At 37.9% G+C, this 22,160-nt stretch overlaps 1 protein-coding gene across 4 annotated transcripts in view; it reads right to left on the bottom strand.

Moving 5' to 3' along the window:
* LOC146004237 (uncharacterized) overlaps positions 1–20,621 on the bottom strand; it is an 82,402-nt gene extending 61,781 nt beyond the window's left edge. For 2 of the 4 annotated variants that reach the window (XM_083142917.1, XM_083142918.1), the window contains exon 1: positions 20,503–20,621. The gene's annotated coding sequence lies outside the window, so the exon portion shown is untranslated. Of the gene's footprint in view, positions 1–10,425; positions 10,663–20,502 lie in introns of those variants that run through there. The other 2 variants (XM_083142915.1, XM_083142919.1) reach the window with 1 other exon arrangement.
* Between the last annotated feature and the right edge of the window lie 1,539 nt (positions 20,622–22,160).

Genomic DNA, 22,160 nt, shown 5'->3' with positions numbered 1-22,160 from the left:
GTGCAAACCACTTCTGACATGTTCGCTCAGCTAGCGCATGGTCACCATACACTTCCACCAAAATACGATGACTTTCGGTAGCACTTTTCTGCATGTTAAAGTAAAGAAGCAGAACACCCCGCAAAAACACTTTATCTGGCACGAACTGCGCCATGTTCAGTTGACTACAAAATGCTGTTGTTGACGCGTCAATCAACTGCCCTATACTACGAACGATGCGCGCTGACAGGAGTTTTCAACGCATGTGTGGATACACGGAACTGTGGGACGATACGCTCGTTATGCCATCTCTTGTCCAGGCGCACGAATTAATTCCTAGACCAAATAGATTAGGAGAAGAGTGGTGCTAAAATCGCAAACATACATTTTGCCATAAATGTCAAGCTTTTGAGTTGCAATTTTTAGAGTTACAAGATAAATTAGAGGATTGGTGTCATATTGTATTTGAGAAAAATTTGTCAGCATGTGCAAAGATGGTAGACGAAAGACTGAGTTAACATGCCTTGCGAGAGTTTTAAATTATGCCAATATTTGAGGTTAGATTTTCGTAGACCCAAATGTTAGCTATGTTAGGACATTACTTGAGCTTCAAGTTTTTAATAAAAACTCTGTAATATAGTGTGTGGTTTAGGAAGGGTGGGGGAAAGTCACCACTTTTGAGACTACAATATCTGTAGCAAATTTAGAGTTCCTTAGCTGAAATTCATGTCGCAAATAGATACACACAGACAATGATTTTATTTTGCATTTGCATTTGTTGAAAGCATTTCAGATGGCGGATGAAAAATTGATTTTTTATATTCTGAGGTAGCTCCAAATTCTGATGCCACTTTCAAATATCTGCCTAAACTAAATTTTTGGACATAAAGAATGCAGACTTAAATATTTTAGGGTATTTTTTAAGCTGCTTGACAAAAAATTTCTTTAACAATATAGTGCATATGTATGTTGGGATCCAAATGGGGGCACTAATGTTTTGTCCATGGGAACTGTTAGTTTCATAGCAACCAGATATTTTGGAGGATGGATATGGTATTCCATTTTGATGAAATCAGTCAAGACAATAAAATATGTCAACCTTATCATTTTGGCATAGTTAATACACAGAGGAGATATATAAACTTGAAACATCCACAAAAATAATGGGAAAACACAACTGTGAACAAACTGTATTGAAGCAGATTTAAAAGTGTGTGTGTGTAGCTACCATATGTTGTATACTAGGTAAAAGTATAGTTCCCCGTGCATATAGCACTGCACAATGAAGGCACATTCAGGGGATATGGGGGTAGGACCAGACATATTCTTGATCTCAGCGATTTTAAAGGTGATGTGATCACAACCAAACTCTGGCTACCTTTACCCCCAGGACCCACTGATTTAAGGCTGGGTGAGTTCCAGAGCTGCTTTGTGTGGGGCAAAACTGGAAAAAGTCTGACCTTAGATCACCCACCCCAAGATTCGAACCCAGGTCATCTGCATGACAGTCAGGCAGCCTGTCTACTTTTTTTTACATTTGTAATAAAAGTAATACCCCTAAGCAGTAGTATCCCCCTTCTCTCTATTTTCACACACATGAATTATCTCTATATTATCGATTGATTGATTTGCTTTATTTTACTTCGCTTCTTGTGGCACTTTTGGCTAATTTGTGAAGATGGGGATGAGTGATGATTTGATGAATGAACACTTACAAACATCCATGCCTAGGCCAGGATACGAACCTGGGACCCCTGCTGTCTTAGCACGATCTGCCAACCACTCTGCCACGGGGGCCAGCACTCTGGATTATCATTGGGACAAGCATCCATGTCAAAACCAGGAATCGAACCTGGGGCCCCTGGCATTGCAGCATGCTGTACTAACCACTCCCCAACGGAGGTTTACTAAACCACCAAAGTTATCAAGTATTAGTATAGTATTGCAATGTGCAACCCTGGGAACTGATCATAGATATATTAACTATTACGCCATCCAGCAAGAGTAGAACCAAACTGTTGGTCAAATTTTTCAGAACATAACACTGTGGCTGTGAAGTCATGCTTTGGGCTCTGGCTATGGGACGTGTAAAGGTTTCAGTCTCCTTGGGGAAATGTAACAGCTTTTCTCCTGAGATGTCACCATCATGATTAAATTGGGGAACTATGAATGAGTAGCATAACCCGGTTATGAAATCCTACAACGATGACTGGGGGTTCATCATGCTGACCACACGTCACCCTGTAAGAGTAGGATCAGGTGGGAGTGCAGCCAGCAGTAGGTAGCTAGGCCTGGGCCCTCAATGGTCTGTTGCAGAACGGGATATGTATGTTTTCAGTTTAATCATTTCAAGGTGTAAGACCTTGATTGTCAATTCTTAACTATGTTAACAGAAAATATTAAATAGTTTTTGATTCAGTGAACTAAAACGATACAAATTGAATGTTCCAAAATATTACTGTCAGGGAAAATTGAATTTCATTTTTAATTTATATATATATATATATATATATATATATATATATATATATATATATAACCTGAAAAAAAAAACAATGAAACAGGCAAAATGCCAACCCTGTTATTAACACACCCCACTCACTCATCACTTGTCAGTTTGGCTCCAGGCCTAGCGAAAACAAGTTTTACTTTTGGACCTGATCGTATCCACCCAGTGCGACCTATAAATTTTATATCCCTGATCTTTTTAACCACCCGCAAGCTGTATTGTTTGCCATTTTAGAATGGATCCTGCAGAAGATGAGAGGATTTTGACGCTGTGGTAGAGTGTAGTAAAGAATGAACATAATTGATGATATTCAATGTTGGGAATTGGCTTACAGCTTATCCAGGGAAGAAAAGTGAGAATATGCAGCATCCTAAAACAATGCAATGTAGGGGAACAAGGAGAGGGGAGGGTGAACAACCAAGACAGCCTAACAGGATACATCAATTTGTCATTGCTGTGACTGGCGTAAACACAGAAATGCAATGGCACACATCAATCATACATACAGTATGTAACATTCTTATTCGTACACACGGATTTTCAAAGAAAATGCTTTAATATCTGAAAGGAAATACACTCTTTTGAAATTGTTTCTTTACAATTCAATAACTAATATCATTAGGAACATAAAATCTTACCCAAATTCTGTATATCCAATGACAATAATAAATTAAATGAAACTGAAAGAGAAACATGCCATTTTTTGTACAACTTTTCTATTCGTACACTTAATAATATAAAAGAAAAAAATATATTCAGAGCAAATTGACTGACAGTTCTAATACTTTGATGCGTATCCTTTGGCTTTAATTACTGCTTGACATCTGTTCTTCATAGAATTAACCAGTTTCCGACATGTTTCAGAGCTTATTTAATCCACTCGGCTTGCACAACAGTTTTCAACTCTTGTTTGGACTTGATGCCTGCTTTATGGACTCGCCTCTTCAATATTGCCCATAAATGCTCAATGGGATTTAAGTCTGGACTTTGAGCTTGTGTTTGTAGTAGTTTGGGCACATTCCATATTAGCCAATTCATGTTAACTCGCGCCTTATGCTTACTGTCATTGTCTTGTTGGAATCTGTAGATAGGCGGCATGTCCATGTTTTGGGCACTCTGCTTTACATTGTTCTTCAATATGTCCAAATAGACATATGCATCCATGATACCATCAATAAACTAGATGGTACCAACACCTCTGGACGACATACAGCTCCAAATCATTAATGACCCACCACCGTGTTTAACTATTGGAACTGTGTTAATGTGATCATTGTCTTTATTTGATTTTCTCCAGACACTATTTATCCCATCTGACCAGTATATATTAATCTTGGACTCGTCTGACCATATGACACTATCCCAAAATTCCTGGTCCTTGGGTATGTGCTCTTTCGCGAATGAAAATCTATTCCTGCGATTCACCTTATTTACATACGGCCTCTTTCGTGGTATTTTGCCATGATATCCATGCTTCCACAAGGCACGTCGGACAGTTTGGTCGGACATCATCTTGCCATCAACATTTTCTACTAACGGTCGGAACTGAGGAACACTCGCACTCTTTTTAAAATAAAGAGTTCATCACGTTTATTCAACCGTCTCTCTTTTGGTTTTCTTGGCACATTCTGTGTTGAACCTTCCTCTCTAAATTTGTTTACTATGTATTGAACTGTGCAGTGTGATTTATTGACTGTTGTCCAATTTTTCTTAACGAATAATCTCTAAGGGCCAAATTTATAATAACATCCTTCAGATCGGAACTAAGTTCCTTCACCTTGCCCATTTCGAACACGCTGATAGATAGACGACAGACCTACGCCAGCAATCCGCTTGACGGGGAACGCGCCTGCATGTTCAAACTTGTTACGAAGTTGCAAACTGCACGAAATCGCCCGAATAGCACTGGCGCTGTATGCGAGGAAGATTGAAACTCTTGCCTGTACGAATAACAATGTTGCATGAAACAGCGTGTTTTTCTCTTTTCACACAAATTATATGCTCTGTTTATACACTTTGAGCATACATTTTTATTGACATTTGTTGGTGAAACCTTAATTAACATTAATTTCCAGGTACATATGAAAATGATTATATTTACTAGTAGATATGACATTTTTTCCTCGGAAATTCTATGTGTACGAATAACAATGTTACATACTGTATATGACAGGAAAGGATGTCACACTGGAATCGATACCTGGTGGAGACATGCAGTGGTTCGGATACAGTGGACATAAGAAATTTAAAAAAAAAAAAACTAAAGTCTTCGGTGTGTTGTCTGACCAGGAAAAAAGTCAATTAGTGCATACACAGACAATAAAATTATATGTTTTACCCTTAATATTATTTTGTTCCCAGTAAAGGGGCTTGCTCCCATATTATGTGACAAACTTGATTAAAAGTTTTGCTACATGCCAAGGCATAATTTCCGAACAAATTGTTAAAGTCTGCATGTTCCAAATGAGGAGGGGAGCACATTATGTAGCATTTGTTTGTTTGTCAATTTCATCAACATCTGTCACACACCTCTTTTGCGATTATTGATATTGCATGACAGTCGGAATACAATAGAGACTTTTTAGAATGAACATTTGAATTTCAGTCCACGTTTGTTGGAAATTCTTTGTCTTGGTCAGTTTGTAAATACATCTTACAACATTGCAAGTATCATTATTCTTTTGTATTTTGCTTAGGTAAGACTGGCAATTGACGCTAGTGGCAGCCCTGCCACACACCCATGGAAGTTATGTCAGAGTGATCGCTTGCAGTGTTGGGTTGCTTAAATACATATTAGATTTTAAGCACTTAAGAATGCAAAAACTAAGCACTTTTGAGGTAATGTTTATGAGGAAAAGTTACTTGTTTTTGTGATATCTACCAGTACCAAAGTGTTGTTGAAGTGGTTTTGCAACACCACTTTCTACCAATACCGATACCACTTGTATTGGCTGATACCAATACATCGCATCGGTATTAGCTCAGCCCTAATGCATGTATATGTCTGTGTACTTCCTTGTAGGTGTGTAATAATTTAATTGTCCAATTTCAGCCAGTGTGCTCACTGCACCAGCAATTATACATGGAATTTCTGGATTACAAGATAACAATCTTGGCCACGATATTACCAAGGGAGCATTTGTATTTTTGTTAAAGTACAAGCATTCATGTTCCTACCATAAGTTGACCACATGTGGCATTTTATCTGGGCAGTCTTTTTTTTTAGTCTATGTCCCAATTTTTTAAAACCTAAAGTGGGATAACTTTCTGTGACAATAACTTATTGGTTACAAAAACTTTCTCTACTACTACAGGTCTGCAATGTTGCAGTTATGTTGAATGTTACAGGTCTGCAATGTTGCAGTTATGTTGAACATTGATGTGCGGACTTCGGTCGTTCCACATTCTGGGTAAGAAGAAACTTAAATTCTTCTAATTTTAAAAGCCTGCCTGGTTGGGGTGAAATGCATAGCACAATATTATGAGTTATTTGCACCGTATTTAATAAATTAGTTTTCAAACATAAGTATTTATGACAACCCAGATCTCATATTAAAATGCTGCATTAGAGACCATGGTGTTTTACTGTTCAGACACAAAAATATGTTTGCTAACCCTAGAAAGGTAGCATACGTAAATTTTATGTGGAAGTAGCGTACGTAAATTTTACGTGGAAGTAGATGATGGTAGGATCCCCTCCCTCTCTTCTCCCTTTCTGGCGTGCCCCATGACAGCAGTGCTTCCTCGTATCAGTTGCCGACTGACCGGTATCGAGTGCAGGTGGACTCTGCATTCCTGTGTTGTATGTGGATATTTTTTTCTAGAGCTTATACGCCAGTTTGACGTGTCCCTGCCCTTAACGGCTTTGGTATGATTTTACAATACCGGACCCTTCTCCAATTTCATTCATATTTTGCATTCTAACTAATTTAGGGCTCCTAATCACAAATCTGAAGTTAAAATTTGGCACTCTCGTGTGGAACTTTAAAAAATAACATGTAGAAGGTTGTGATTTTACAATACGAAAAAAAGGCATAATTTTGTTAATAACTCTAATACTCACTAATTATGGACTCCTGATGATGTATTTGCAGTGAAGATTTGGTTGTCACGTGTAGAAATTGTAAATTAACGTGCAGAAGTTGTAAAATGACATTGTGATTTACCACGATGATTTTTGAAACATCAACAACGATTGGAAACCATATTTGCTCATATGAAAAAGTGAGGTTCGAAATTCGTTACGTTGTCTACAGCATTGCCACACTGTTGCATTGTTAGTAGGATTGCATTCAGGGTGGAACAATGGCAGAAGAGATAATTGTTAATGTAATACAGTTGTGTAAGTGGAGTGTGGAGGAAGAAGGGCATGGACTCATTAAGAAACTAATGGATTTTGGAGTTCTGCCTAAAGAAGGGAATTATATGTGTCCACATATTAAATTTGAACAAGGACGATGTGTCAATAGATAAGTATTCATGGAAGTGTAAAGGGAAGTTTGTGTTAAAGAAGAAAAAGTCACGGTGGTGCAATTACTCCATATCAATTAGAAAGGAAACATTCTTCTGTAAATCAAAATTATCATTGTTACAATTATGCATTTTTGTCAAACTGTGGACGTCCAATTGCACATTAAACGTTATTTGTGATCAGGCTGAAATTTCATCTAAAACAGCTGTTGACTGGTCTTCATTTTGTAAGGAGGTTGTAGAGCACGCATTCTACGAAAATCGTGAGAAAATTGGAGGTGTCAGCAAAGTGGTAGAAATTGACGAGTCGAAGTTTGGCCGTAGAAAGTACCATCGTGTTGAAGGGCAGTGGATTTTCGGCAGAATTGAGAGAGGAAGTGGATGGTGCTTTCTAGTACCAGTCGAGAGGAGGGACACTGACACCTTAGTGAATATAATTATGGACTGGATTCTAACGGGTACAACAATAATATCAGACTGTTGGAAGGCGTACAATAACCTGAATGACAAAGGTTTTGAACATCTCAAGGTAAACCACAGTGTGAGCTTCATGGATGTGGAGACTGGGGCTCACACTAATACTACAGAATCGACCTGGAGGCATGCAAAAGTTAATATAAATTCTTATGCCATGAAGAAAGTTTTCTTCTCAGGATACTTGGCCAAATACAGTAGAGCGTCGATTATCCGAAGTAATTGGGACATGGGTGTTCGGAAAACTGGTTTGTTCGGATAATCGAACTGTACATGTTTATTTGCCAAAAAGAAGTACTGTACAGTAAATTTATTCATAAAAACAGGCATCTCTTTAAGTATTACAAAGTAACGTACAAAGGCAACTTTAGTAGGAATATATAGTATGTGGTACAGTTTATTAAACAAAAATATGTACATATTACATACGGTAAGGATGATGGACGGTAGGGTGGGAGAGTAACAGGTGCGAGCGAGTACACAGTTCGGTTAAGCGGTCGTTCGGTTGACCGACGTTCGGATAATCGACGCTCTACTGTACATGTTTCTGAAGAGGTGCAGTCAATTAGGTTTGGACCGTACAATTGACTTTTTCAGACTCGCCGGAACTTTATATAACCCCCTGAAAAACTGCGACCAGCCCGAGGAAAATGAGGGAAGTGAGAGTGACAACTCAGAAGGGGAAGAGTATGTGGAATGTGGACTAATTTAATTACAGGTTAGTTTGGCAATGGTGTAGGGAGCGTTCAGTTGTTCAGTAATCTGTGAGTTGTTGGTGGGAGGAAGATGGCATCTTTGAAGGTAGGAAATGAATTCATTTTAAAAGTTTTGCTTTGAAAAAAGCTATTTCTTAGTCACTTTCAGTTGGGTACATATTAATAATATTGGGGTATTCGTTCATATTTCGCATAGTCAATAATTTAGGACACTTAATGACAATTCTGACATTTTTTAATGGTGCACCACAACAAAAACCATTCCTGCATAGCCCCACAAACCATTCACGGTAAGGTTAGCTTAGGCAAACATAGTTAAAATTTAGAATATATATTTTGTTCTTAAACTACTCAAAACTGACATTTTTCAACAGTGCCCCACAACAAAAACCATTCCCGCATAGCCCCACAAACCATTCACGTTAACGTTAGGTTAAGGCAAACATAGTTAAAATTTAGAATATAGGCCCTATATTTTGTTCTTAAAGTATTCAAAATGCAAAAACTTCCGATAAATAATGAGCAATCGTGCATTGCCGGTTGCAATCAAGGACCCCCATTTTTTTGCAAAGGGGCGTGAGCGCCAAATTTTAACTTCAAACAGATTCGTAATTAGGAGCCCTAAATTAGTGAGTATGCGAAATATGAACGAAATTGGAGAAGGGTCCGGTATTGTAAAATCGCTCCACAGCTTTTTTCATACACGCAAGTCTGACGTAACACTACCTTTGATGGGTGTTTTGGCCCAAGTTCCTTTTGTTTTATTGCATTTTCATCATGCTACGAATGCAATTTTTACATGGTTCGATTTCGATGTACGTCTGTTAACATATACTGTGGAGTTTTAACGATTACTTAAGGTTTTGTTCAATATATGCTTTCGTGGTTAGGTTTGGTTCGCTTGCATTAAAATAAAGTCATAAATAACTCTTTTTCAAGTCCAAACAGTGCTCATTACTTTAAGGAAGGTTCAAATTTCGTGTGACAATGATTTCCAAAATTCTACGATAATTAGTCTTTGTGCTAGGAGAAACCATAAAACAATCGGAACCATTATCAGTGTTTTTGTTGAATGTTTGAGTACAGTTTGCATTGTTTTCTGTGTTATGTCAAGTAATTGGAAGACTAAAACAATGTCAAACGTTTTGGACAGTGAAGATGCAATACTGGCTGCTCTCGATAAAGCCGAAGAAAGTTCCGAAGTTGAAGTAAATTCGGATTCAGATGAAAGCTGTTATGATAGTGATGCTGACCCCGAGTATGCACCGGATGAAAATGACTTAGAGGTAAAAATCTGATATTCCACGGACACTTGTAACTTCATCGTTTTGTCAATTTTTGACATTTCTACTTACCTATCTGCTTCGCGGAACATTCTTTAATGTGTATTCACGTTTTTTGATCAAAGTAATTGCATTTTTTTTTTAAAAAAAAAAAAGTCGCTTCCGCAAATGGTTTGTGGGGCTATGTGTCTGGTTCGTGGGTCTATGCGAGAATGGTGTGAGGGGCTACACATATTTTTTCTTGAAACCAATTTTTAACTAGTGTAACCTATATGTGACCCTACCTAACCTAACCTTACTGGAAATGGTTCGTGGGGCTATGCGTCAATGGTTGAATTTCTGCTATGAAACATTCCCACATCACACAAAACACCTTCCAGATGTTAGACAATGCTACAGGAACTTATTACCGTCAGTAGTTTCTTCTGTAAAAATGAAGAAATCTGTCCGGGGAATATCAGATTAGTACCGACTTAGATTCTTTGGAAGTAGAAGTAGTACAAAAAATTGAAATTTCTACTACACCAGAGCAGCCTCGGAAAAAGAAAAATGATACTGTTTCAAACGAAAGTAAAAAAGAATAAAGCCAAGCGTACCAAAAAGTGGTGAGGAAAAAACATTAACAGTTTCATAGATCGGAGACACATTTAAATCGGATATTTTGTGTTTCTCGTGGTTAGGACTTACCAATTATATATTGCGGAACATAGTCGAAGGTGCTATTATGCTTTTTGCACGAAAACAAACACATTTTCTGCTAAAATAAGCCATTTTCCTGAATGCTACGGAAAGCTCCTCACGGTGCGATATCACTTGCTTTGCGAATAATAACGCTTCTTTTGTTTTCGAATATCAGTGTTTCCAACTCTATTGTGCATGAAAATTCCTATGTTCCACGAATTATTGAGTTTTTGAAATTATACTTTCAAGTCACGAAACATGCAAAGTTAGCCAGTTTAGGTTACGTTAGTAAAAAATAAAAAGATTAACTTACCTTCACAGCATCTTTCACGTATTTATTCCATGACACATCCTTCTTGCCTGCAGCCGGCTCTCCGGCATCCGTAGGGTAAGTAAGTTTTTTTTTACACTTTCTGTCACTAATCATTCACGGGAACGAAGTATGCCTATGAGGTTAGGTTAGGCCTGTTAGGTTAGGTTCCATTAGCACTCATTTCACCCCTAAATATGTGCTTCATCATCAAAAAATGTCCTCAGTACGTTCAATCGTGCAAAAGTTGATGTCAAGGTAAGATCCGAGCACTTCGAGTTCTGTCGGTCGCGGGGCTTCTTGAGTCAGCTGTGAACAGGGTGCCAATCAGAGTTCTCTCTTGCCAAGGTCATTCCTGCCTGTAAGTGTTGCAACCTATGAATCGGAACTTTGTCCCCGTCATCAGGCTCTTCAGCCTGAGTGGCAACAGACATGTTGCACCGGAAAATTACAATCTTAAATGCGATGAAACCTGTAAAACATCCACAGATATATTATCGGGTGTGGTCCCTCTGATAAAACATCCAATATTCTCAACATTCTTCGAACGAATTGTGTAAAGCATTATAATACTCTAGAAACTGAACCTGTTCTGCAACACAAGAAAAATGCCTCATTAAGCAATCAATGTGCCTTTGTTAAGTGGTTAAGTTCAGCATGGCACAATATTTTCAATAATGCTGATAGAATAAATCAATAAAGTTTGTTAAATGACAACGACTCCTTACCACAAGAATATAATTATTCATTACATGCTTAAATATATGTGCAACCACACATGAATGTCTTTCCAGTGATTCATTGCAAGAGTTGGCTATTGTGCTTGATTCAATAAAATAAACTTATTGAGCGAGGCAGATTCATAATAATAAATAATAATAATAATAATGATAATAATAAAACCGGTAATGGGGTGACGTGGGGTCAGCATGTCGAATCCCCCCGTCGTTATAGGAGATTTTTATGACCGGTTAACGTTACTCAATTGTAGCTCCCCAATTTCCTCAAGATCGTGGGTTGCCACCGGCCCGTAAGAGGCCGAGCAAGGACATATTTAGGGGAGTCCAGTGGGTTCTGACTCCCCCCGAAAGACATATCAAGTACTTTAATAAAATAATAATAAATGTATTCGTTTAGCCTTTGTTGTATAATTTCCTCTGAACTTATTGGAAAACAAGGGTTATATTGGGATCTACGGCTTTGAAGGACAGGAAGGACGTAATTAGGGGGTCTGGACCCCCTCCCCACCCAAAAACATTTATTAAGTACGAAAATTAAATAATGAAAATATACTATTTAGCATTTGTGGGATAATTTCCTCTGAACTTATTGGAAGACAAGGACTATATTAGGATCATACAGCTTTGAAGGATGTATTTAGGGGGAGGGCAGGAGTCCGGGAGACTTACCAAGTAATTACTAAAATGAAGTCGATGATTATTAATTTCCTCTGAATTTTTTAGAAGGCATGGGTAATTGGGATCATACGGCTGTGAATGACATTACATAGAAGATTTATGTACACTACTACTCAAAATATATAAATAAAATATTAAATAGAAATTACTTTTCTCCAACTACATGTAACATCATTTTTGTTATTCTATAAATATTCAATTATTCATTTACTTGACATTAATTTCATTGACACGGCATTTGTTTTTATGTAAATTATTCCATTCTTAACTACAGGTAAGCTACGTAATAAATATGCTCTGTTATATCTCTATTCTTATACAGTCCTTTACCTATTCGTATAATAATATAATATTAATTTATGTATTTTAATTAGTATGAATTTGATTTAATATAATTATTTTAATTTAATTATTATTATTCCTGAGACACTTGCTTCGAACCCCCCCCCCCGAAACATATCTCTAGATACGTGCCTGAGGCGAGAACCCAGAGACAACTCAGGTGGACTCAAACCCATGCCGTCCCGCAGTCGGAGCCCAAAGCACAGCGCCTTAGGCCGCACAGCCACGGAGGAGGACGAGGCAGATTCATATGAACCAAAAATAGCCAAAAATGATAATTTTCCTCAAAATCAAAAAAATGTGTTTACCTGTTTAAATTTTTTATTCTTGGATAGGTTTGTTAAGGAACTGAGACAGGATATAAGTCCACTTTATGCACTGTAATGCTAATCGGGACTGGATCTACGGTTTAAAGTGGAATCCAAATCACAATGTGCCTTCACCGGCAGTGGCGTGCCCAGGATTTTCAAAAGGGAGGGGTTATGTATACTTTTTCTTGGTAGTTAGCCCTCATTTTGTCATATTTTCCTAACTTTGACGTTCTTTTTTTAGGAATACTGGGCCAAAGGGGGGGGGGGTATAACCCCCATCAATTCCCCTTGGGCACGCCACTGTTCACCGGTATCGAACCCGCCATCGCAGAGGCATCCTTTGCTAAGGAGGATTTTCAAAATCGGTCTTCACGAAATCGAGAGAAATAATGTGCTACTCAAGAAATCGCACAGTTTATCAAGATTTTTAACACGTTGCGTGTTTTAGGCTGTTCCAATAGTAGAATAGTTATTTGGTGCGAATACTACTACTACTATGATAATCTACATAGGCATCCTGCCACCATTATACTTATTTTAGCGTGTGTTGCCCTCTGATTCGAGACCACTTGTAACTGTTTGCATATATGCGGTTTACCGCCGTACAAGCGGTCATTGTTCAATCTGGTCACAAACTACTTGAGCTGGAAACATTGTTTGGACGCAACGGCGATACCCAACCCAGTGATGCCAAAAGCAGGGAAATTTCCCTCGGCACAGGGAAATTTGAGGGTGAAAAGGGAAAAGAGAAATTTAATGAAAAATAGCTAAAAAACAGGGAAATTTAAACTCACATTTTCGTTTCATTCTTTTAAAAAGTTCGAAAATATTTTTTTCAGCGTGTACTTTTTCCAAATGAATAGTTAACAACAGTGACACTTTTCAGTAAGCTTTCTTTCTCCCTGTTATAGATAACCTTGACCGGTCAATCTTATATTTGTCGCGTTTCCTAGAAATGCCTCAAGGCACGAGCCGCTCTGCAACTGGAAAGAATTTGGGACGGGATTTTCATTTCTTTTTCTGTTCCGTCCATCATTTCAGAACGTGTCTTAGTGGCTGTGTGTGTGACTTTGTGTGTCCTGTGTTGTTGCAATGAGAATGGAAGAGGTGACTGATAGGAAGCTACCTGCAACTCCCAAAAAGGTTAGAAAACGTCGTGGGGATTTATCTGCGGATGAAAAGATATCTGGGAAACCGGATGAAAAGATATCTGGGAAACATGTGAAAAAAAATCGTATTGAGTGGCTGCCCATTACTTCACACTTTTATGATTTTCATAAATATTTAACAATAATAATAATAAAAAGTTTGTTCCTCAGGCAAAACAGGCGTCAAAAGAAAAATATTAACAGCAGGCCCCTAGCTAAGCTTTGACAATGGGTGGGTTTCAAAGTCAGACAATCATTGCGCCGCAAACGATTTTTTTTTTTGGTTTGGGGATTTTTCAATACACTAGTGTTTTATTTTAAAATTCAAATGTTTATTTTAGGATAATTATATTATGAAACTATGATCAGTTTCTAGTATGTTATTCAATGGAGGGTTTGAACCCACTAAACCACCTTATATACGGTCCTGATTAACAGTTATAGTAATACAAAGATACAGCTTCAGATGTGTTTTGAAAATCGAGGGAAATTTAGGTCGAAAAAAGGAAATTTTACACTGGTAAAAGGGAAATTCTGCATTCGGAGATTGGCAACACTGACCCAACCCTGCCGGTTGATGACCTGCGAGGGGTGAAAAGGCCGCTCCCTCAAAATTCCAAGAAACATCGAAGTGCTCGGATCCTACACTGACACCCAGTTTAGCAGACAGCCGGCGCTCCGGCATCCGTAGGGCAAGTTAGTTTTTTTTTTGTTTTTTTTTTTACACTTTCTGTCACTAGCCATTCACGGGAACGAAGTATGCCTACAAGGTTAGGTTAGGCCTGTTAGGTTAGGTTCCATTAGCACTCATTTCACCCCTAAATATGTGCTTCATCGAAAATTGTCCTCAGTACATTCAATCGCACATATCCGGACAACATCAGTTTTTCTCGATTTTCTCCTCCAGGAAATTTTTCGTCGCCTTGGGATTTAGTTTGTTGAATTCCTTATACAATAATCCAAGGGATCTTCTACGCCCGATAATAACCTAAAGTCACATCCATGACATGCCATTTTCTCGAAAAAAGTGTGCGTTTGGAAACCCTGATTCCACTAGGGAGATCCATAGACATACTACTACAAGATGTTACAGCTGCGGGTTAAAAATGGTTGACAGTATGGCGGCACTGGAAGATCGTTTCCTCGCGACCACCGACGGCAGCACCGTCGGGGAAAAAAAACAGAAGACGAACGCTATGCGCAAGGACTCGCGGATTGCTCGAAACGACAAAACACTATCGTGTTCCGTACCATTCGCGTTCCGATACTTTCTAACCGCGTTCAGCCGATTTGCGCGTATAATAAATTATACGCGCAAATTGACTAAACGTAGTTAGAAGTGGCGGAAATTAATTATATGCAATGCTTTCGTTTAAGTACAAACTTTTCGCATTAAAATTGATTGCTATCACAAAAATAAAAGTATACGAAAATTATATGGAAAACGTACTATTACCAAAACTTCCTGAAATTGCACTCTTACTTAAGCGGAAATATATAATTTCCTCTAAAGGCATTTTTAAAAACATTCTTCATTATACGAAAATGAAAGTCTTAAAATAGGTGATTTTTTTTCTTGGGTGGAGAAATGGAATGAAATAAGTATACAATAATTCAGAACGATTTATGTCATGCTAATCCATATTTGCAAAAAAAAAAAAAATCCTGACTGATCCTTCCGCTATACAGGATTGTATTGCAAGATATTACACCGATCAATAAAACATTTTGTTTACCACATATTAAAACGAAAAAAATAACTGCCTACAGCAACTATGCTCCATTCGATAATAAAAATTTCAATACTGTCAGGGATCAGTTCACATACCTTATGGCCATGGACGTCCGAAAGGGGGGAGGGGCACGCCCTTCCCCCTGGATAATGAATGTCTGACAAAAGGTATATATTTCACACATAATTTCATTTCAGTCAGTAATTTATGTTAATTATTATAAGGGCGTTGAAGAACATGATAATTTCAGACTGAAGCAGTGTTTTTTGAAGGGACATCACTATTATGGGGGAAAATATGACTCCTTTGCCCCCTGGAAAAAAAATTGTCTTACTTGCCCCTCCCTGGAAAAAATCCTGTGGACGCCCATGCTTATGGCACTGATTAGAAATAGGTTAGTCTGCACAGAAACAATATAATAATTACCAAGAGAATGCTCGGAAGTTTTCTCAAAAATCAAATAAATAAAAAGTACTAGGTTGAATGCTACGAAAAGGTTCAGCCTTTTAACACAAATTTACTGTCATGACACTAACCATTAAGTTGAAGTGAAATTTCATACCTTATTGTAGCAAGTGCAGCAGCACCTACTATACATGTATGCTTTTTACACTGAAAGAAAAGTATGAAAATATACTTTGGAAAATTAATAGTTGTTCCTTGAAGACTTCTTTCAGCATTTAAAGCAATTGAAAGAATGAAAACCCCTAATATTGAAAATTAATATTTCTACTTTAAAAAAACAGAAAATATTAACAAAAATAATATCTACACACACACACACATATATATAAAATGATATCTACAATATCTCTCACATAAAACAGCTTATTCAAAAACCAAATACTCATCATTTACTAAATAGCTGAACATGAATGAAGAAATGTTGATTTATTTCCCTCCACGATGAACTTTGTGCCAGCTGATACGAGACTTAAACAGAGAAGTGCCATATTTATTACACTTCCCACGTCCAAGTCCCATACCGGACTTTGCATTTGTATCTCTTCTATCTTGATGTGTGCATAAAACACGCACACAGGTGGATAATTCCTAGAAATTAAATAAATGCTCTACAGTGCCGTACAGTAGGATTCATTTTATTGCATTTTCATCTTCAAATACTATGTACTGGGAATTGCCCAATGGGTAACATAGTTTCCCTGGTGACACTAACATTTCAGTAGCCAACATGCTAGAATGCTCACCACATAAATGAGAGTACACTTTGAAAAAATAAAGTTGACCGACGCTATGGCAAACAAACAAAAATAATGTACTTAATGTACTCACTTTAAGAAATGCATGACTTAATTATCAACTTTGGCTGCTTTTTCCTAAGGACATACGAGCACCATTACAAGAATGAAAAATTCATATTGGACCTTGCTACTCCATACCTCCTTTCTGTAGTTATTACGCATAGTTTTATAACATGAGCAACTAGTATTTAATGAAGTACAGCATAAACAGTGTGCAGCAGAGACTACTTACTTTCATACATCTCACTGGACTTGATTATCTGTTATATCAGTAACTACTGTACTGCGTGTATCATGATACATGCATGTTACTGAACACAAAAATGTTCATCAAAATAGATAAATTGTGGAAATGATCACACTCTGAAGTGTTGTTTTTTTCCCACAGAAAGGTTTCTCCGAACTGCAAAGTTATTCCCACAGTTGTTTGCAGTACTGAAAGCACCTTTTCATTCTCTTGTATAGCTTCTAAAAAAATTAAAAAATCACACAATGGGAACCATGATTTTCAGTAATTATTCTCAAAATAAAAAAAAAATGTGCAACTACATTCATGAGGTGTTGAGACTAGCAGAACAAGTTATTTTCACCATTTTTTTTTATTATGGTAACAGTTTCATACATCGGAGACACATTTCTTCATTTTTACAGAAGAAACTACTTATGGAAATGAGTTTCTCTAAGGTTTCCAACGTTAGTAGAGGAATTTTCTTTCATCGTGGTATCTATTTGACCGGGAAATCATGTCAGTGCTTCCAACCCACCCTTTTTTTTTTTAACTATTCTTGCCTAACCTAACCAAACCTAACCTTATCAGAATGGTTCGTGGGTCTGTCCGTCAGCAGCCAGTGCATAATGTACAATTTGCACACGTGACGAACACAATAGTAGGTATTTTTCGGTGAAGGTTGGAAAACACTGATATTCGAAAACAAAAGAAGCGATATCATTCACAAAGTAAGCGATATAGCACCGTTACGTGCGTTCAGTAGCACTTAGATAAATTAGTAGAAAAAGTGTTTGTTTTCGTGTAAAAAGCATATTGGCACCTTAAACTATGTTCCACAATACACAATTGGTAAGTACGAACCATGCAAAACACAAAATATATGATTTTAATGTGTCTCGGATCTATGAAACTGGTACCTTTATTATTAAGTACAGATGCTATTATATTTCACACATTGTCAATTTTTGCAAGTTAAATCACTCAACTAACCACAGAGCTTAACACAAATTAAAAATGATGATTATTGATTATTATTACCACTTTTTAGAGAGAGCAGTGATATCACATGGTATAGATGATTATTTTTTGAGACATAGAACCTAACAAGCAATGCAAAACAAAATCTTACAAGAGAACGTGACTGTTTTATAAAATAATTCCCACATTGTGAGGAATCATGAGTTTAGGTGAAAATTGCACAAAAACGAGGTTGACCACTTGGTGAAAATAGTAACTGAAAATATGTTGCTTTCAATACAAAGTTGCATTTACCTCAAATGATCCTTAAGCATTAGCTACATACAAATAGAAAAGGCTGCGACTATTTTCAAATAATTACCAGAATCATAACATAAGTAGGATAGGATCATTAGGTTTAATTATCTGATTATTTCCGGGCGTGTGTATAATTATAAAAGTAAGAGAACCAAACCTGGTCCACCTAAACCATTCAAGCAAGAAAATACGAGAGGAATTAAAAAATAAGTTATTGTAGAAGCATAACATCACAGAATAAGTTATACACGTGGAACTTGGCCCTTACAGAACAGTATATAATATTATTACCATTTCATTAAAATTCCTGAGTTTTTATTTTAAACAACAAATGATACACAATTACAATCAGAAAGGTCGATTTCGATACTGAATAAAAGCCTGTACCACAGAGATGAAATGAACGGAATTTGGTTCGCGTCTGGCGATACTTCTTTATCACTTTTTGAAAAAAGCTTTGATACGTATTACGCAGTGATTTCATACAATGTTATAAATTACGATTTCATTAACTACATTAGGCAACACTTATCGCATCCCCAAAATAATATTCTAATGACAAGAATCAGACGACACAATTTCAAAATGTAAACAGACTGGTCGGCCGGATGAAGCTACTTATCCAAATTAGAAACTAAATATTGTGTAAATGAAAGAGTTGTAGAATACGTACATTCCTGGTACTATTTGTAAATATTACACGTATTCTACTCTCATTCTCGCAATAAAATTTAGTAGAAGAAAAGGTTCGTGAATATGGACACGAATTTGACTTCAGCCGGTTCGCGAGGAACAGTAGAAACACAGAATACTAACTATGGTCAACCAATCTCCCATAAGACTGAAACAGCCCTGGGGAGATCGCGTGACTTCCGACGCTGGAGCCATCTGCAGGTACATAATGGAAACGACGGCATAATGTTCTCGATTTACACAAAAGGCAATATTATTACATCAAAACTGATTATTTATTGTTTTGCTGCATTCTACGGTGAAGTTTTAGGAAGAAAATACCTCAATGAACGTCGTAAACCTTGGATAAACTCATTTCCGTAAGTAGTTTCGGTACTACTTTACTATACCAGACACACCTATCAATGATTTATTTCGCAATTTTTTACATTGCTAACGTACTATTATGCATTGCGAAACATTTCTTTAGGTGAAATAATGAATTTCTAACGAAAATAATGTCTATTTCTTACATTAACGAGTACTTACTGTTGTTCGTTATTTCCCACAAACCATCCACGGGTAGCCCCAAAAACCATTGACGTTAGCCCAAAAATTCACGATAGCCCCACGAACCATCATGGGGACGAGGTATGCCTACTAGGTTAGGTTAGGCTAGGTTCCATTAGCACTCCTTTCGTTCAATTTAGCATATACGGACAACATCGGCTGTTAGCAGCAGCAATAGCGCGTATTGTGCTCTCCTGCAGAAAGCAAATTGCGGCAGCAGCAATAGCGCGTCGGAAATAGATTTTCGTAGAAAACAACATGCATTCGGATTAAAATGGATTAAAACTACATTCCCGAACATCAACAATGCTACAGAAAATGATTTGCGAAAGTACTTTCTCCTGTAAATTTGAAGAAATCCGTCTCTGGTATAGTAAAGTGTTACCGTAGTTTCTTGTGTAAAATTGAAGAAATGTGTCTCCGATCTATGAAACTGTTACCGAAAAAACTATAGGAACTATTATAAAAGTGCAAGGAGAAACAATGAATTGCAAGAATGGATTTGTTTGGGATACGAAATGCCAACAGAACAAGGAAAAGACACCAGCCAAAAATGTTATTCATATAAGGGCACAACCCACAGCAGCAAACAACTCCCATCAAGCCACCTCGGTAAATATGCGATAAGGCCTGGACACCTTTCACTCATTTTCCTTATTTTACCACTGGTACTTACCTATTTTGCTTAGCGCAACATTCTTTAAGGTGAAGTCTTTTGTCTTTTTCCATAAAATACTGTCAACTTTTCATATTACGATTGATTATTTGTCTTACTTGTTCCACTTCTGTAATAGACAATATGGTGTGCACTCGTAATGGATCACCGCGCGTCATGACGCGCCAGCTTGTGTTTTGTCGATTTGCTAAAGAAATTCATTTCAGTAAGTACTTTATCCTGTAAATTTGAAGAAATCCGTCCGGGCGATATCGCATATTTACAGTCACCTCTTCTCTGGAATGTTTTGAACTGCTTTTTTGTGACGAAATTGTTGAGACTATTCTACAATATACCAATGAACAAATAAAATGTACCCTAAAAAGAATATACCAACAAATGGGCATTACAATGTCATGATTTGTCCTTCATTATAGCCTACAACGTACATGCAGAGAACCATACCTTTCTAGCGTTAATAGTACTCAATTCATACTTCAAGTTGGCACTGTGCATTTCTCACTTAGCGCTCGTGTTCTGTAAGAAAATATATATTCTTCTTGAGTTACTTAGCATAGCTAGCATAGACAGTTTACGGGAATTTTTTTTCCATAGCTGAAAATCTCAAATTCTACACATAATTTTCACTTTAAATGATTGTCTTTGCATTTCTGGTACAAAACTAACAATTTCAGATAAGTTCCAGACATTCACAATGCAAAAATGGTGGAGAATTAACGACTTTTTAAAATGGCCATTCGGAATCCCGTAAAGTCGGGATCGGGATGGGAATTTTTTTTCCCGATCCAGGTCCCAACTTTTACATATATTTAGACAGCCCCCCCACCTTCTTCTATTTGCACCAAAATGGTGCCAAACATTAGTGCATCGTTTGTGCACGAATGTGCACGCAAAAATTTCGTTTGTGCACAAGGGGAAATCCGAGATATTAACACCTTAACTTTTGTTGTCAGCCCCCCCCCCCCCCACCTTCTCCGATTTGCACCAAAATGGTGCCAAACGTTAGTGCATCGTTTGTGCACGAATGTGCACGCAAAAATTTCTTTTGTGCACAAACGGAAAACACCAAAATTAGCAAGTTAATTTGGGGGGGCTGTCTAAATGCCAGCCCCCCCACCGTCTCTGATTTTCACTAAAATGGTGCCAAACGTCAGTGCATCGTTTGTGCACGAATGTGCACGCAAAAATTTCGTTTGTGCACAAGGGGAAATCCGAGATATTAACACCTTAACTTTTGGGGTCAGCCCCCCCACCTTCTCCGATTTTCACTAAAATGGTACCAAACGTCAGTGCATCGTTTGTGCACGAATGTGCACGCAAAAATTTCGTTTGTGCACAAGGGGAAATCCGAGATATTAACACCTTAACTTTTGGGGTCAGCCCCCCCACCTTCTCCGATTTTCACTAAAATGGTACCAAAAGTTAGTGCATCGTTTGTGCACGAATGTGCACGCAAAAATTTCGTTTGTGCACAAGGGGAAATCCGAGATATTAACACCTTAGCTTTTGGGGTCAGCCCCCCCACCTTCTCCGATTTGCACCAAACTGGTGCCAAACGTTAGTGCATCGTTTGTGCACGAATGTGCACGCAAAAATTTCGTTTGTGCACAAGGGGAAATCCGAGATATTAACACCTTAACTTTTGGGGTCAGCCCCCCCCACCTTCTCCGATTTTCACTAAAATGGTACCAAAAGTTAGTGCATCGTTTGTGCACGAATGTGCACGCAAAAATTTCGTTTGTGCACAACGGGAAACCCGAGATATTAACACCTTAACTTTTGGGGTCAGCCCCTTCACCTTTGTGTTTGTGGGGGCGAGGGATGAATGACTTATTTGAATTCCTCCTGGTTAATATTCTTTATTCTACCAAGCTAAAGGTCCCGGGTTCGATCCCCGGTCGGTTCATATCTCGAAACGTTTCTAACGTTGGAAGCGGCCCCGGCGACCACCCAGCATCGAATGACTTAGGTACCAGGGGGAAACCCTGGGGGTATAGCGGTCAGGGGCGTGATGCTGATCACATCATCCCTAGTCACGACCGGTCAAGAAAGTTAGGTGTTACCCCCACACCCCCTATAGCTACGCCTTCATGGCGTGGTGC

Source organism: Lepisma saccharinum, chromosome 21 (assembly GCF_977018435.1).
Source record: "Lepisma saccharinum chromosome 21, izLepSacc3.1, whole genome shotgun sequence".
NCBI lineage: Eukaryota > Metazoa > Arthropoda > Insecta > Zygentoma > Lepismatidae > Lepisma > Lepisma saccharinum.
This window is presented reverse-complemented; position numbering and strand designations above follow the sequence as displayed.